This window comes from Desmodus rotundus, chromosome 2 (genome assembly GCF_022682495.2).
Source record: "Desmodus rotundus isolate HL8 chromosome 2, HLdesRot8A.1, whole genome shotgun sequence".
NCBI classification, from domain to species: Eukaryota; Metazoa; Chordata; class Mammalia; order Chiroptera; family Phyllostomidae; genus Desmodus; species Desmodus rotundus.
Window position 1 is genome coordinate 153,003,872 of NC_071388.1, and position 14,831 is coordinate 153,018,702.

Here is a 14,831-nt window from a genome sequence, read left to right on the forward strand (position 1 = left end):
ACTTAATCCCACACTGAAAACTTCAGTGGTTCCACACTCTCTGCCAAGGCGTTCGTACTCCTCCACCTGGCTCTTACACCTCCCTGCTCCCGCACCACCAACACTCATCTTCCCACCCAGTTCCAACCTTTTTCCAACCTTTTTTAGCTTTACCACCCACATTTTCCAGTTTCACATGGATGACAGTCTTCCTAAACTATACAGAATTTCCCGAATACACTATAAATTTTCTTACATATATTTTCTATTCCATGTCTTTGCAATATGGTTTCCTTTATCTAAATTTTTCTTCTAATATTTATCTATTGAAATATGACTCCTTCTTTAATTCCTAATCAACCAACCAAATAACCAACCAGCCAAACCAACAAACAATAACAGCAGCTCCACTTTACAATGCGCTCCTAACATGTCAGAACCGTACTGAGCATCCTAAATAGAAACACAATCTCTAATCACTACCGAAACACCTACTAGGAAGATATTAGTGTAACTATTTCACAGGTGAAGAAAATGACATTTTGGAATGTCAGTGATATGTACACTAGACTGCACAGCTAATGAGTGGTATGTCGCACATTCTGTTAACAACCTAACATTCTTTCATCCATTTTCTTCCTTTAACAGACCGTTATTTTGGAGTTAAGGTCGGGGCAAATGGGTTTAGTGCTGTGACTAGTCAAAACAAAAAGAAAACAAAAAACTGCATGTCCCAACCTCCCTTATAGCAAGGAGTGAGCCTTTTGACATAGTTTTTGCCAAAAAGACTTAAGTGACAGTCTGCTGCGGTTATTGTTAATGTTGAGGTTATTGTTATTGTCAATTGTTGTTAACATATTAATGTGCATCTCCCACATCTCTTCCTTCCTCCTTATTCTGTAGGAAGCATGGCTGAGACAGCTGGTGAAGCAGGAGCTGTCTTGGAGCTGTCAAATTGCGAGATGAACACGAAGGGAGGTAGAACAGAAAGATAAAGAGTCTGGGGTATTGACTGTACTAGGAGCGGCTACACTGTCACCCAGCCAGAGATTCTTTCTTGTTGGGTAAAGAGACTAAAGTGTAATTTTGTTAACTTATACACTGGGCTTTCTGTTGCGCAGAGCTGGACACAAATACTGACTGGTGCGTGATGGAAATGAGTTCTAGACCTAGATCCGTATCACCTGGATTCTTCTTTCGGCTATGTCATCACTGCCTGCTTCCAGGAGCACATTAAACCTTACTGAACCACCACCTGAGAAATTTTTTTTCTTCTGTACTCCCATAAAATTCTGGGATACTTTTAGGGCCCTTATGATTTCCTTTTTATATTTGGAATTTTTATTGTAGATTGTAAATTCCTCAAGAACACAGTCTATAAATTTTTTATTTCCCTATACACAAAAATATTGAATGACCATATATTGTGTTGAATTAAAATCCATAAAATCCACTGTATAATTTTCTTGTGTATGTGTGTGTTATTTTTAAAATTTTTATTGTTGTTCTATACAGTTGTCCCAATTTTCCCCCATTGCTCTCTCCTGCCCCACTCATGCTTCCTCCTCCTCCCTCCCCCAGTTCCCACAATCAATCCCCACCCTGTTGTCCATGTCCATGGGTCATTTATACTTGTTCTTTAACTAGGCCATTCTTCATCCTTCTCCCCTTATTCCCTTCCTCCTCCCCTCTGGTCCCTGTCAGTCTGTTCCTTGTTTCCATGCCGCTGGTTCTGTTTTGCTCATTTGATTTTTTTTTGTTCATTAGGTTCCACTTATAGGTGAGGTCATATGGTATTTGTCCTTTGCCACCTGGCTCATTTCTCTCAGCATAATAATCTCCAGTTCTGTCCAAGTTGTCCTGAAGGATAGGATTTATTTCTTTCTGCTGTGTAGTATTCCATTGCATAAATGTACCACAGTTTTTTGATACATTCATTTACTGATGGGAAGTTAGGCTGTTCCCAGCACTTGGCTATTGTAAATAGCGCTGCTATGAACATTGGGGTGCATAGGTTCTTTTGAATTGGTGTTTCAAGACCAATCTCAGCAGTGAAATCGCTGGGTCAAAGGGCAGTTCCATTTTTAGTTTTTTGAGAAAATTCCATACTATTTTCCACAGTGGCTGCACCAGTCTGCATTCCCACCAACAGTGCACTAGGGTTCCCTTTTCTCCACAACCTTGCCAGTACTTGTTGTTTGTTGATTTGTTTATGATGACCATTCTGACTGGTGTGAGGCGGTATTTCATTGTGGTTTTAATTTGCATCTCTATGATGGCTAGTGATGCTGAGCATCCTTTCATATGTCTCTGGCCCCTCTGTATGTCCTCCTTGGAGAAGTGTCTATTCAGGTCCTTTGCCCATATTTCAATTGGATTTTTGTCTTCCTGGCATTGAGTTATATGATTTTTTAATATATTTTGGAAATCAAACCCTTGTTTGAGGTATCATTGACAAATATATTTTCTCATACAGTTGATTCCCTTTTCATCTTGCTGGTGTTATCTTTAGCTGTTAAAGATAGCTTAAAAACCTTCTGCAATTAAAAAAGCAGGAGGTTTTTAATTTGATGTAGTCCCATTTGTTTATTTTTTTTTCTTTATTTCCCTTGCCCTAGAGAATGTGTTGGTGAAAATATTGCTGCATGGAATATCTGACATTTTCCTGCCTATGTTCTCCTCTAGGGCTTTTATGGTGTCATGGCTTATGTTTAAGTCTTTTATCCATTTTGAGTTTATTCTGGTGTATGGTATGAGTTGGTGGTCTAGTTTCTTTCTCTCTTTCTTTCTTTTTTGCATGTACCACTCCAGATCTCCCATTACCATTTGTTGAAGAGGCTATTTTTACTCCATTTTATGCTTCTGCCCCCTTTGTTGAAGAATTGGCCCTAGAGAGTTGGGTTTATTTCTGGGCTCTCTATTCTGTTCTACTGATCTATGTGTCTGTTCTTATGCCAGAAACATGTTCTTATGTGTCTGTTTTGATTACAATGGCTTTGTTATACAGTTTGATGTCAGGTATTGTGATCCCTCCTACTTTGTTCTTCTTTCTCAAAATTGCTATGACTATTTGGGGTCATTTTTGTTTCCATATAAATTTTTGAAATATTTGTTATAAATCTGTGAAATATGTCATTGATATTTTAATAGGGGTTGCATTGAATCTATAGATGGCTTTGGGTAGTATGGGCATTTTAATGATGTTTATTCCAATCCATGACCATGGTATATACTTCCATTTGTTTGTGTCTTCCTTACTTTCTTTCCTCAGTGTTGTGTAGTTTTCTGAGTACAGATCTTCTACCTCTTTGGTTAGGTTTATTACTAGGTACTTTATTTTTCTTATTGCTATAGTAAATGGGATATTTTTCCCAGTTTCTGTTTCTGGTATTTCATTGTTTGTGTACAAAAATGCCTTTGATTTCTGAATATTGACTTTGTATCCTGTTATTTTGCCAAATTCACTTATTAGGTCGAGTAGTTTTCTGGTGGAGCCTGTAGGGTTTTCGATGTACACTATCATGTTGTCTGTAAATAATGACAGTTTTCCTTCCTACTTTCCAATTTGGATGCTTGTTATTTCTTTTCCTTGTCTGATCAGTGTGGCTAGAACTTCCAATACTATATTGAATAAAAGTGGTGAAAGCAGACATCCTTGTCCTGTTCCTGATTTAAGGGGAAAGTTTCTAGTTTTTGCCCATTGAGTGCGATATTGGCCATAGATTTCTCATATATGGCCCTTTTTATGTTGAGGTATGCTCCTTCCATTTCCACTTTGCTGAGCATTTTTATCATGAATGGGTGCTATATTTTGTCAAATGCTTTTTTACCATCCATTGATATGATCATGTGATTTCTGTCTTTCATATTGTTTATGTGGTGTATTACATTTATTAATTTCACTTTATAATTCTCTATTGTCTGAGTCCTCTATGAATTATTTTTAATCTTCTTTAAATTTGTTATGGATATAAATGTAACCCAAACCACACTGGTTGGGGTTCCCATTGAGTCTGCCTGAAACCTGATCCCTCAGCTCTTTCTGAAAGATTCCCAGTTATTGCTTCAGTGTGCTGAAAAGTCAGCCCCTCCAGTTGGTTCTTCTATTCTGCCTCCTCGTTCTCCCCCGAGCTGCTGCCTCTGATACCGTTGAGACTGCCTCTCGCCCATTCCAGACCTAGGGGAGGAAACGCTGCTCTCACTACCCCTTTATTCATGCTGAGGCATAAATCTTTTTCTAATAACTCATGCACAGCTGAGACCAGGTTATAATTTTAAAAGAATAAGCAAAAGAGTAGAGAATGATGCAATGGAAGGAAAACACAGAATATTTACAATTATTCTAGTCCCAGACCCACTGGGTTTCGGCTTTGGCTTTCCGGGCCTCCACATGACAAGGACAGTTCACCCCCCTCCACTCCCAAATTTCCATTGCTCTCTAAGCCTAAGACTTCAAACAGACCATGGTCTCAGAGAAAGACCAAACTTTTTTTCTTCACCCCGTCATAAGGCCTCCTTCCCCTAGGCTTTATTTCCTCATTTCTCATGATTGACAATAAAAATTTTAATTTCCTTTAAGGGACACCCAAACTTGACCAATAGTGAGCCTGTAGCTTGGACTAGCCTATCATAAAATAACTCAAATTTCATTTGATTTGAGTTATATTGATCATCTTCAGGAACTTTGTTATGTGAATACAAATATTATCATAGTAACTGTATAATGAATACATTATATTCTGGATATAGTTCATTGTAATTTGTTTCCAATAGCTGTTGAATTTTCTTAATAATACTCTAACATTGTTATTATTAATTTTGTCAGTGCCTGGTAACACTGGGATATTGTCACTAATTTCCACAAATAAGAATTGAAATTTTAGATTGTGGTAATGAAGTCTTGATTTCAAGTAGTTTAAGTAGCTAAGAATCAGTATAGATAATTGTTGACATATTTTGTAGAGAAGGAAAAGAATGGGTATGGAGGAACAGAGTTGGAACCTGAGGAACTATTAGGGACCAAGTTTATGCTAAACAAACATGAAGGAGGAGGAGGATGGAAAGGAAGAGACTTGGGATGAAAGGGAGAATGGAAAAGAGGAGAAAGAGAAGGAAAGAAGAAAACAATGAAAAGAGGAAGATCTTTCCAGGAGAAAATATTATTACAATTGATTTTTGTCAAGATTTAATGAAAGCCATGTATATAGTATCCTGGTATTCTCATATGCAGCGTACCAACAGTGCTCTGTGCTCACGGAGAGGAAGCAAGGTTCAACAGATGAGTCACCGAAGATAAATTATTTAGGAATTAAAGTCGAAAACATTCAAAATCAAGTATCTTTTCAGGCACAAAAGCAATATAATTAAACCAGGTTCTTTTAAATATGGCCAACACTCTATGCCATATTTATAGTTTCTCAATAATCTGTTAGCCAATTTGTTTATAACTTTGTAATGCTTTATGCTGCTTTATTATCAAACTGAAATAGGCTTTGATAACATATTCTGATTTTAAACTACTATAGTAGAAAGCTGTAAAACATATGATTATTTTAAATATTTTTTAAAATAGGACACTTCAAATGTACTCTACTAGACTAAAGCTGATGCGATAAGAAAGTGCACAGCTATTTGGCCTTGTAATTCAGTCATTCAGAGAGAGCTGCCAAGTCTGCCTTAGCAACAGGGGGTTACTTCACTCTTCTCTGGCCTCCAGCACAGACGATGCGCTGTCTGTAGCCTGTGGAAAACTTAAGGTAGTTCTTCCCTTGAGAACAAGGTCACCATTTGATATTTGATCACTTCCTGAAAATTGAAGGTGATAGAATAGGCACTGACTAACAAGAAAGCAAGTAATAAAGAGAAATTGCATAATACATGTTAATGGTGATTTGTATAGATGAATTTATAATGGTTGTTGGTTTGCACATAGACTTTCTTGGCTGGCTAAATGACAGATACAGTAAACTCTTTATATTCTTTGAAATCCTAGAATATTTTATAGTTTTAGAGGTAAGTTATTTAATATTGAGTGATTCTTAAATATTTAATTTACATTTTTGAGGTCTTTGGAATGTATCAATTCCCATGAAAAACATAATTGATTTGTAACATTTAATTAAAGTCATGTGGGCACATCCTGGTATTCTTAAACGCAGTATACAAACTGTGCTCTGTGTTCATGGATACAAAGAGAAAGCTCAAGAGATGCGTCTTTGAAGAGAAATCATTTGGGAATTAAGGTGAAATATGAAGTGGGATGCCTCAGTATTTTATGAAAGGAATATATCCATTCTGCCTCTGGAAGGAACGGCCTTGTCTTCCTCCCTCTGTGCTTTCTTGTTTCATGCTCGTGGAAAGCCCTGGACTACAAAGCTTTATGTTCCTCCTTAGTAACTGTCACTGCTTTCTGCAGGTCCTTCATTTTTAGCATGAGAGGGGTCAAATGAGTCTCGATTAATAGATCTTCATTCCTCTTCTTCTTGTCTCTCTTAAGCTGTGCTCTAAAATAGTTAATGTTAAATTGGCATCTATACTACCTTAAATAGCTCAAATCCTGTCCCCCACCTAAAATATTACTGTGAAGTACAAGTACATTTTAGGAGAAGAACATCAGTAGTAACCAAAAAGGGTTTTATTTTTGACACTTCTCTGTTTATTTTTCTAAAATAAGCAGCTATTATCTTTATAACCAAAATTTAACAATTATTTAAAATTATTTTGAAAACTCATGGTAGATAAAATTTCCTGCCTTCAAATGTTTATGTAATTCAGTGAGTAGTGGGCTCTGATCTTTGCAAATGTGAGGGGTTCTACTTTACCAGCTGCATGAGTATTTTGTCATTCAGCATTTAGTCAGGAAAACAGAAACTGTCTTCAATCTTTCAAATGAGTGAATTAATACAGGAAGTTGATCACCCAGGTGATGGAAAACAAAGAAGCTAAACAAGGGTGGTTGTGAAACCAGAAAAGCATTTGGGCTGCCTGTCACTACCAGAGCCAATAAGCAGAGACAAGGACTGAACCTTACTGGGCTCTTTATTCAGATGGCTGATGATCTGAGAAGACAGTGGGTTATGTGTCCTAAAAACCGTCTTGGTTGAAAGGATTTGAAATAAAATATTCTGTTCAAAAAAACCCAAAAAGACCATCTTACATCTCATATGAAGCTGACCTTTTTTATAAAGAGAAGAAAAGTGTAGGTAATGGGTTTGGAATTCAGGGGAAAAGGTAAATCAGATAAAAGCTGCAGTCCAGTGATTTTCCCAGCATCCCTTCATCTGCTGACCAGCGATTCTTTATCTGAGTCATGGTAGCAGAGGTTCCTGCCCTGGAGCACAGTGGCTCAGACACCAACTCAATCACTTGCAGTCTTCCTGGGGCACAAAGAGTAGGTCTTACATTCCAGTTTCTGGAAGAACAGTTTTCTATATGCATTAATTACAATACCAAGTCTATTATCTGTAACTGAAGGCTAAAAAATATTAACTCTTGAGTTCCCCATCATTCCCCACTCTTAGTCTAAACTACCTTATTTCTCTGAGATTAGTTTCACATGGAAGTAATCATTTTGCTGTTGAGTATGCATCTTAGCATTAGAAAGTGTCAAAGGCAGGTTTGAGAATACCCTTAATTGCAGATACACATAAGGGGGCACATTGTATACAACAACAAGCTATGACACTGAAAAAGGTAAAAGGAAGGAAAACAAATGCCTCCCTAAGACCAGTAATAGCAGGCAGCCAGGACACATCAATACCGAAAAATCCTTCTCTTTGTTTTATCTCGGACACCACTTCATTTACTTACTTTACTTTATGCTCTATGAGCAGTGAATTATGTCTGTCAGGTTGAAAGACCAGAGTCCTTTAAATTCTTCACATCCATGATTATGTCTTAAAAGGAGGTAGTCTATAGCTGTGTGATTTCCTACAGCCACTTCTCTAACTTGTCCTACTTCTTGACTGATGGCACTAATGGCTTCAGAGGTGGCACTCAAAGCTTTTACCATAGTGCAGGCAAATCTACTTATTTCTATATTCAAAGAGGTTACCATGAGTGGCATTATAAATATAGTCACAGATGTATATTCAACAGGGCTCAAAAGGTACAAATCACTGGTACAATCTGGCACAAGTGACAATTACCAAGGAGCCCGGGTGGTGTGGGTCTTCTGGGGCATAAGCACCATCAGCCTTCCTAGACAGCATAGTGCCCCAGAACTGTGTGCTAAAACATAGAAAGAAACAGTCCTTCCACATATTAGAAACCCTGCTACAGGCAACGCGACATGACCAAAGGTATAAGATACATTAGTGGGGGTGTTGCAATTCATCTCCACATCTGCTGAAAGCATAAAACAGTTTTTAGCACCGTTGACAAAAGTGGCACACTCTCCAGCTGGGGCTACATTAGTCACTTTTAAGGAAAACATTCCCCTGTCCTTTAGAGTCACCACAGGTCCCCGATCATAAATATTGGAGTAGATTATGGTCTTACTTATATACTGAAACAAAGTATAATTTTGAAGGCTTTCCAGGGCAGTATAATCATCTACAAGGATGAAATGACAATTTGTTCAACATAGGTTCTTCCTGAAAGACAAGTTAGAAATGTTTAGAATATTTTTTGCCAAAAATACCTAAATATTTTTATCTCATTTGAAAGGAATAAGTTCTCCACAATGTGGGGTTAAACAAAAAGTAATGAAAAAAATATGTCATTGTTTTTGAAACATGACTTTTAGGTCCTCTTGTGGTTTGGGGGTCCACTGTTCTTCCATTGCTTTCTTTACTCTTCTGATACAATGGATCCAAGGTTTTATTCCTGCCAATTTCACTGCAGATGGGGTGGTGAGAAGCACGTTCCAGGGTCCAGTCCACTTTTCTTCTTGTTGGCTCTCTGGGGATCCTGTCTTCCAAGTCTTCGGTAGCACCTTATCTCCAGGCTCAAAGGAATGTTGCTAACTGTGGGGGAGAGATTTCTAATACAAGCAAGGTTGTTAATTATAGCTAAGTTCTGACTTAAGTATTGTACAATTTAATAAGGACTCAATTGAATCCCACATCACAGATCCACCCAACCTTATTCTCAGCAGGTAAATCTTGATCTAAAGGAGATGAGTTTTTTGACACAGCTTAGCTATATTTTTCTTCAAAGTGTGATTTATCATTTCTACCTTCCTGGAAATCTGAGGTCTCCATGCCATGTGTAGTCTATTTGCCAGGGAGGCCAAAGCAAGGAATTATTTCTTTCAGTAAGGCTTTCACTACCTCTGATGATTTCTCCATTCTAGTGGGATAGGTTTCTACCCATCCTGAAAAGGTGTCAACAAAGACTAACAAGTATTTCCACCCTCAGACCCTCGGCATCTGGGTGTAGTCTTTTTGTCAGTCCTCAAACAGACACTGTCCTTGGTATTCTTTTCCTCCTTTCTTTCGAAGTGGATCTGTCCTGGGGTGGTTCTTCTGGCACACAATACATCTAGCAATTATTTTTCATATGGCTTTAGAAATTCCAGGACCTGCAAGCCAGACTTTACTATAGGTGGTTAAGGAATCCCTTCCATAGTGAGTAGCCTCATGCAGATGCTTCATTCTGGCTCTGCTAAATGTTCAGGGGGCAGTAGCTCTTTTCTGATACCTTCTCCATCTATTATCAGAATCTTCATCAAAATCCCAGCTCTCAGTTTTCTCCAAGTTTGCAGTCACGTATTCTGGGTCAAATTGTGACAAGTCCAAAACAGGTAATAAAGGCATTATAAATGTTCCTTTAGCAGCCTCTTTTGCTGCTCAATCAGTCAGATTGTTTTCTCTAGCCACTTTAGTGTCCTCTTTCTGATGCCCTGGGCAGTGCATAACTGCCACCTGTAAAGGTACCTGAATGGCTTCTAATAATTTTTAAATGTCTGCTGTATGCTCAACCTCCTTTTTATTGGAGGATAATAATCCTCTTTCCTTCCAGACGGATCCATGTGCATGCAAGATTAGAAAAGTGTACCTCAAGTCAGTATACACATTTACTCTCTTTACATGTGACAATGCCAGTGCCCTTGTCGATGCAATCAGTTCAGCTTGCTGAGCAGAGGTTCCTGGCAATAATGCCTTGGCCTCCACTGTTCCTTCAAGAGTCACAACCACATACCCAGCCTTTCTTGTTCCCTTTGTCCATATAACTGCTTCCATCTGCATATAGAGTCTAGTCTGCCTCTTCTAGAGGATGGTCCTATAAGTCAACTGTGCTAGATAAACGTCATCACTTATTTCAGCACAGCCATGCATTAGCGTGGCTGAGTCGGGCTCCAGGAGAAGGGAAGCAGGATTTAACTTACAGTTCTGAAGGAGATGTAGGGAGTATCGAGAAGAATTGCTCAGCACCTGCCCATTCTTCTAGCAGTGAGCCACAAATTTCCTTTTTGTTTCAGCAGGCTCAACACTTGGTGGTGTGCATAGGCTGCACCCCTATCTGGCGGTAGGTTGTCCCAAGGAAAACTTTTCAGCTTCCTGTAAAAGCTCACAGGTGGCTGCCACAGCTCTCAAGCAGGCTGGCCACCACTGGACAGTGTGATCTAGTTAATTTCACAAGTATGAGGTGGGTTGCAGAATGTCACTAAGCATTTGGGTGAGGACTCCTAGGGCAACACCCTGCCTTTCATGAACATGTAATTAAAAGGAATTAGTAGGTTGGAAGTTCCAAAGCTGGTGCAGAAGCCAGGTGCACCTTCAGGGACTCAAAAGCCTGAGTGCACCCCTTTGTTCATTCTGAAGGGCTATATTCTGGCCCTTTCAGAAGTTCATACAATGGTTTAGCAATGAGCCCAAAGTATGGAATCTAAATGCAGCAATAGCTAACCATTTCCAGGTATTCTCTCAACTGTTCCCTGGTATCTGGAGCTCTCACTTTAATAATGGTTTCTTTTCTGTTTCCAGTAGTAAAACTCCTTTTGCCAGAATCAAGCAGGAACCCAAGAAACCTGTTTGTTGGAAAATCTGGGCCTTCTGTGCTGATGCTTTATAGACACAAGATGCCAGATGGTACAAGATAGGTATAGTGTTAGTTAAACATTGCTGGATGATGGCCCTGTAATCAAGAGGTCTCCTACATATTATAACAGAGTTCTTCCTTATAGTTTTACATCTTTTAAATCCTGGCTCAGGGGCTCCCCCCAAATCGTGGGGGAGTTCTTGAACCTTTGAGGTAAGACTGTCCAGCAGTACTGAGTCTTCCCAAGATTCTAGGTCCTGCCATTCAAAAGCAAGCAATTTCAAAAGCAGCTGAGAGCCTTGATCAACCAGAATGCAAAAGAAGGCATCTTTTAAGTCCAATACTGAATACCAGAGGCTGTCTCTGGGTATGTTGTTCACCAAAGTATAAGGATTTGAGACAGTGGGGTGAATGTCTTGTACAATGTCATTTATGGCCCTTATATCCCATACAAATTCTTTCTGGGGTCTCTTTCTGCAAGGGCTATTGCCTTTTATTGGAGTCCCTGCCCCTGATTTGAGGTTAACTTTAACAAAGAACACTTGCTTAGCCCTCCCTGGCCTTCCAACAGCCCAAACAATGGGGTTAACCTCTGTCTCGATTTCTTCTGGCCAGAGTCATTTTTTCTCTTCTCCCATGGTTTCATAAGGAACTGCGAGCATGTAGTGGAGGGACCTGAAGAGAAAGTGATCTGCACATGAAGTTTAGACAGCAGGTCCCCTTCCAGAAGAAGAATTAGACACTCAACAATATATAAAAATTTATGAGTTAAAAACATATCTCCCATAGCACATTCTAATGGCTTCAAGAAAAATTGGCTTTCAGGGCCTTCAGAAATTCCAGTTACAGTTACAGCCTGCCACAAGGACTCAGATAGAGGTGTATTGACATCAGAACATGTCACTCTGGTATCAATCAAGTAGTATACAATTAGTTCCCCCGCTGTTAGCTTTACCCAACGTTCCTGGGGGTGTGACTTTAATAGGTTGTTGTAATAATAGAACCTCCAGGCCCCATCACTCTTCATTGGAGTTATTTCCTTTTCCCAACATAATTCTCAAGTTCTTTGGCTCTGACACCTCCTTTTCCTTTGCTTTGGGCATTCATTTTTCCAGTGCCCCTTTCCTTTGCAATACAAACATTGATCAGCAGCAAGCATTTTAGATGGGGTTGGGAGCCTCTTGCCTGCCAATGGAATTGACCTGAAGCCTGTTTCAAGAAAATAATGGTTGCTTGGGCCTTTTTTATTGTTGTTCTTGTTCTCTGTTATTATAAATTTTGAAGGCTATGTCTAGTAATTGGGAAGGATTCATGCCTATTCTTTCCTCTAACTTTTGAAGCGTCTTTCTCATGTCAGGTGCACTTTGAGAGATAAAGGTCATATCACCATTCTAATACTTTCAAGAGCTAGTGTATCCAAATTAGTATATTTTCTATAGGCCTGGTAGATTCTTTCAAGAAAGCCAGAGTTGTCCTCTGCAGGCTTTTGTTGTACTGCTTGTACCATAATCAGGTTTTTATGCTTAGGGACTCCTTTCTTCAGTCCCTCAAGGCTGCACCTTTTATAATGTTCTAAGGGAGGAAGGCTATTCTCATTAGAGTCCCAGTTGGGCTCAGTTAAAGGTATTGCCTTCGTAGGGTCAGGAGCCCCATCTGGATTTTTTGGTGCCGTGTCCAAGCCTCTCATTTTCCTCATTTAATACCAACAATTTGTAAGCAAGCTATTTAGTAAGGCTTGTATGTTTGCCAAAGTGGGATAGAAGGTGGCAAAAATTGGTGTAACCAAGTCAGTCATTTTAGTAGGATCATCCCTATAAGAAGGATTTGAGATTTTCCAGTTTGATCTGATGTGGAAAATGGAATATGTGCCCAATAATATCCAGCGGGCTAGCCCTCTGGCCCTGCTCCCACTGGAAACCTTTGGGTATTGCTCTGCCCCAGTAGGGACTGGTTCTCCACACAATTTTGTCCCCTTGTGGGTTCAGTATGGAGAGACCTGTTCAGGCTCACATCCTTTGGCTCCATTAGCCAAGTAAGGGGGGAGATCCCAGGGCTGGAAGGGCCACAGAAACCCTGACCATGATTGCAGCAGCCAAAACATCTAGATTTTCTTAGTCCCTCTCTTCTGGAATTCTATCATCTGCCACAGGAAAATTCCCTTTTCTCTGGATCCCTAAACTATTTCTTTTTAATCTTGAATCTTTATTGCGTAAAGTCATAAAAGTTTATATATAAGGTGTTTTGTCCCATTTCCCTGATCTTTGACAAAACAACTCTAATTGCAGTATAGTAGAGTACTTTAAAGACCTGTTCAGTGGCCAGTGATCTCTTGAGTCCAGATTATACATAAGTCAAGCAGTTTTACAATAAAAAATCAATTTCATTTTAGTCATAGGTTTATAAGCATAGGTTGACCAATTAGCCAAAATTCATCCCAAAGTGCTCTCCCCCTGCCAATTCTACCGGTCAGAACTCTGTAATATCCCATAAACCAAACAAGAAGGCACCTTAATTCCTGACAAGCAATCTAAGTTGTAACCTGGGACTGTAATCCTTAACCAGAAAGCACAGAGATTCAATTCAAAGTGAAGGCGATGGGTAGTGCTGAGAGTCAGAGAAGGAGAGTTCCCAAGTTAAATCACCTGGCAGCTGCTAGGGAGTCTCCAAGTCCACATCCAGGGCACCCCTCCAGTCTAGGCAGCCAATGGGACTCCCCACTAAATACTCAGGCTTACTGGAGAGTCCCAAAGCTGTGTCAGAAGGATTTGCCAGAATATGAAACCACAAAAGTCAGTGTTCATGCTGCCTGTCACTATCAGAACCAGTAAATAGAGACAAGGATTGAGTCTTTATGGGCACTTTACTCAGAAGTCCAGCGATCTGAGAAGATGGTGGGTTATGTACCCTAAAGACAACCTTACACATCATCTTGGCCCAACCTTTTTCATAAGGAGAAGAAAAGTGTAGTTAAGGGGTTGGGAATTCAGGGAAAAAGTTAATCAGATAAAAGCTACAGGACAGTGATTTTCCTAGCATCCTTTCCTCTGCTGACTGGTGATTCTTTATCTGCATCCTGGTTGTAGAAGTTCCCTCCCTTGAGCACAATGGGTCAGATACCATCTTGATTGCTTGCAGTCCTCCTAGGACACAAAGTGGAATTGCTTGTGGGCCTCCTGAAGTCAGGGTAGGTCCGGTCATAAATTCCAGTGTCTGGAACAATAGTTGTCCATATACATAAATTTTCAAGCCTATTATGTATAAATTAAAGCAAAAAAATTTTCAACTCTTGAGTTTCCCCACCAGTTGAAGGCTACTCAAACTGGAAGGACAACAGATGAACATATGGGAACCAGAACCCATAAGCTGGACACAGGTTGGATCTAACTCCAGGATAAGAGGTGGGCAAGTGGTTGCCGGAGGCAAGGACCAGTGTGGGGAGTGCTATCTAGCAAGAGCTGGAGCCTTGCAGGAGAGACAGGTACTGTCAGAGATTCCCTAGGATGCAAGCAGAGAAGGGAAGAAATATGCTAACTTCTCCTTGCAGGGAAAACTCTGTTAGGATAAAAAAAATCCTGCTTATGTCTTTCAGACTCCTGTGTGTTGACTCTGAGGACAGGAATCAGCCACGAACTAAACTGAATTTTATACACTAGAGACCTTCATAGAGCTGCAAAACCAGAGTCAGTCAGTAGGACTGGCTCATCAGAGATCAGCTAATATTTGCCAATGGAATAAAGCAAAATGGTCTTTTTACCTTCTTTCTGCATTATAATGTGAAATGCAGTGATTAATGTAAATTCTAAAAGACCAATTTGTGCCCTCCCATTTGTCACTTTAGCAAAGAAAATAGAAAGTTAATAATAATAACT

The 14,831-nt window shown here is 39.6% G+C and overlaps 1 long non-coding RNA gene across 2 annotated transcripts in view; it reads left to right on the plus strand.

The window, feature by feature from the left end:
- The window catches only part of LOC112322299 (uncharacterized), a 34,585-nt gene extending 33,352 nt beyond the window's left edge, over window positions 1-1,233 (plus strand). For both annotated transcript variants that reach the window (XR_008426172.1, XR_002976621.2), the window contains exon 3: window positions 883-1,233. This is a non-coding gene — a long non-coding RNA (uncharacterized lncRNA). The remainder of the gene's footprint in view (window positions 1-882) is intronic.
- The last annotated feature ends 13,598 nt before the right edge of the window (window positions 1,234-14,831 follow it).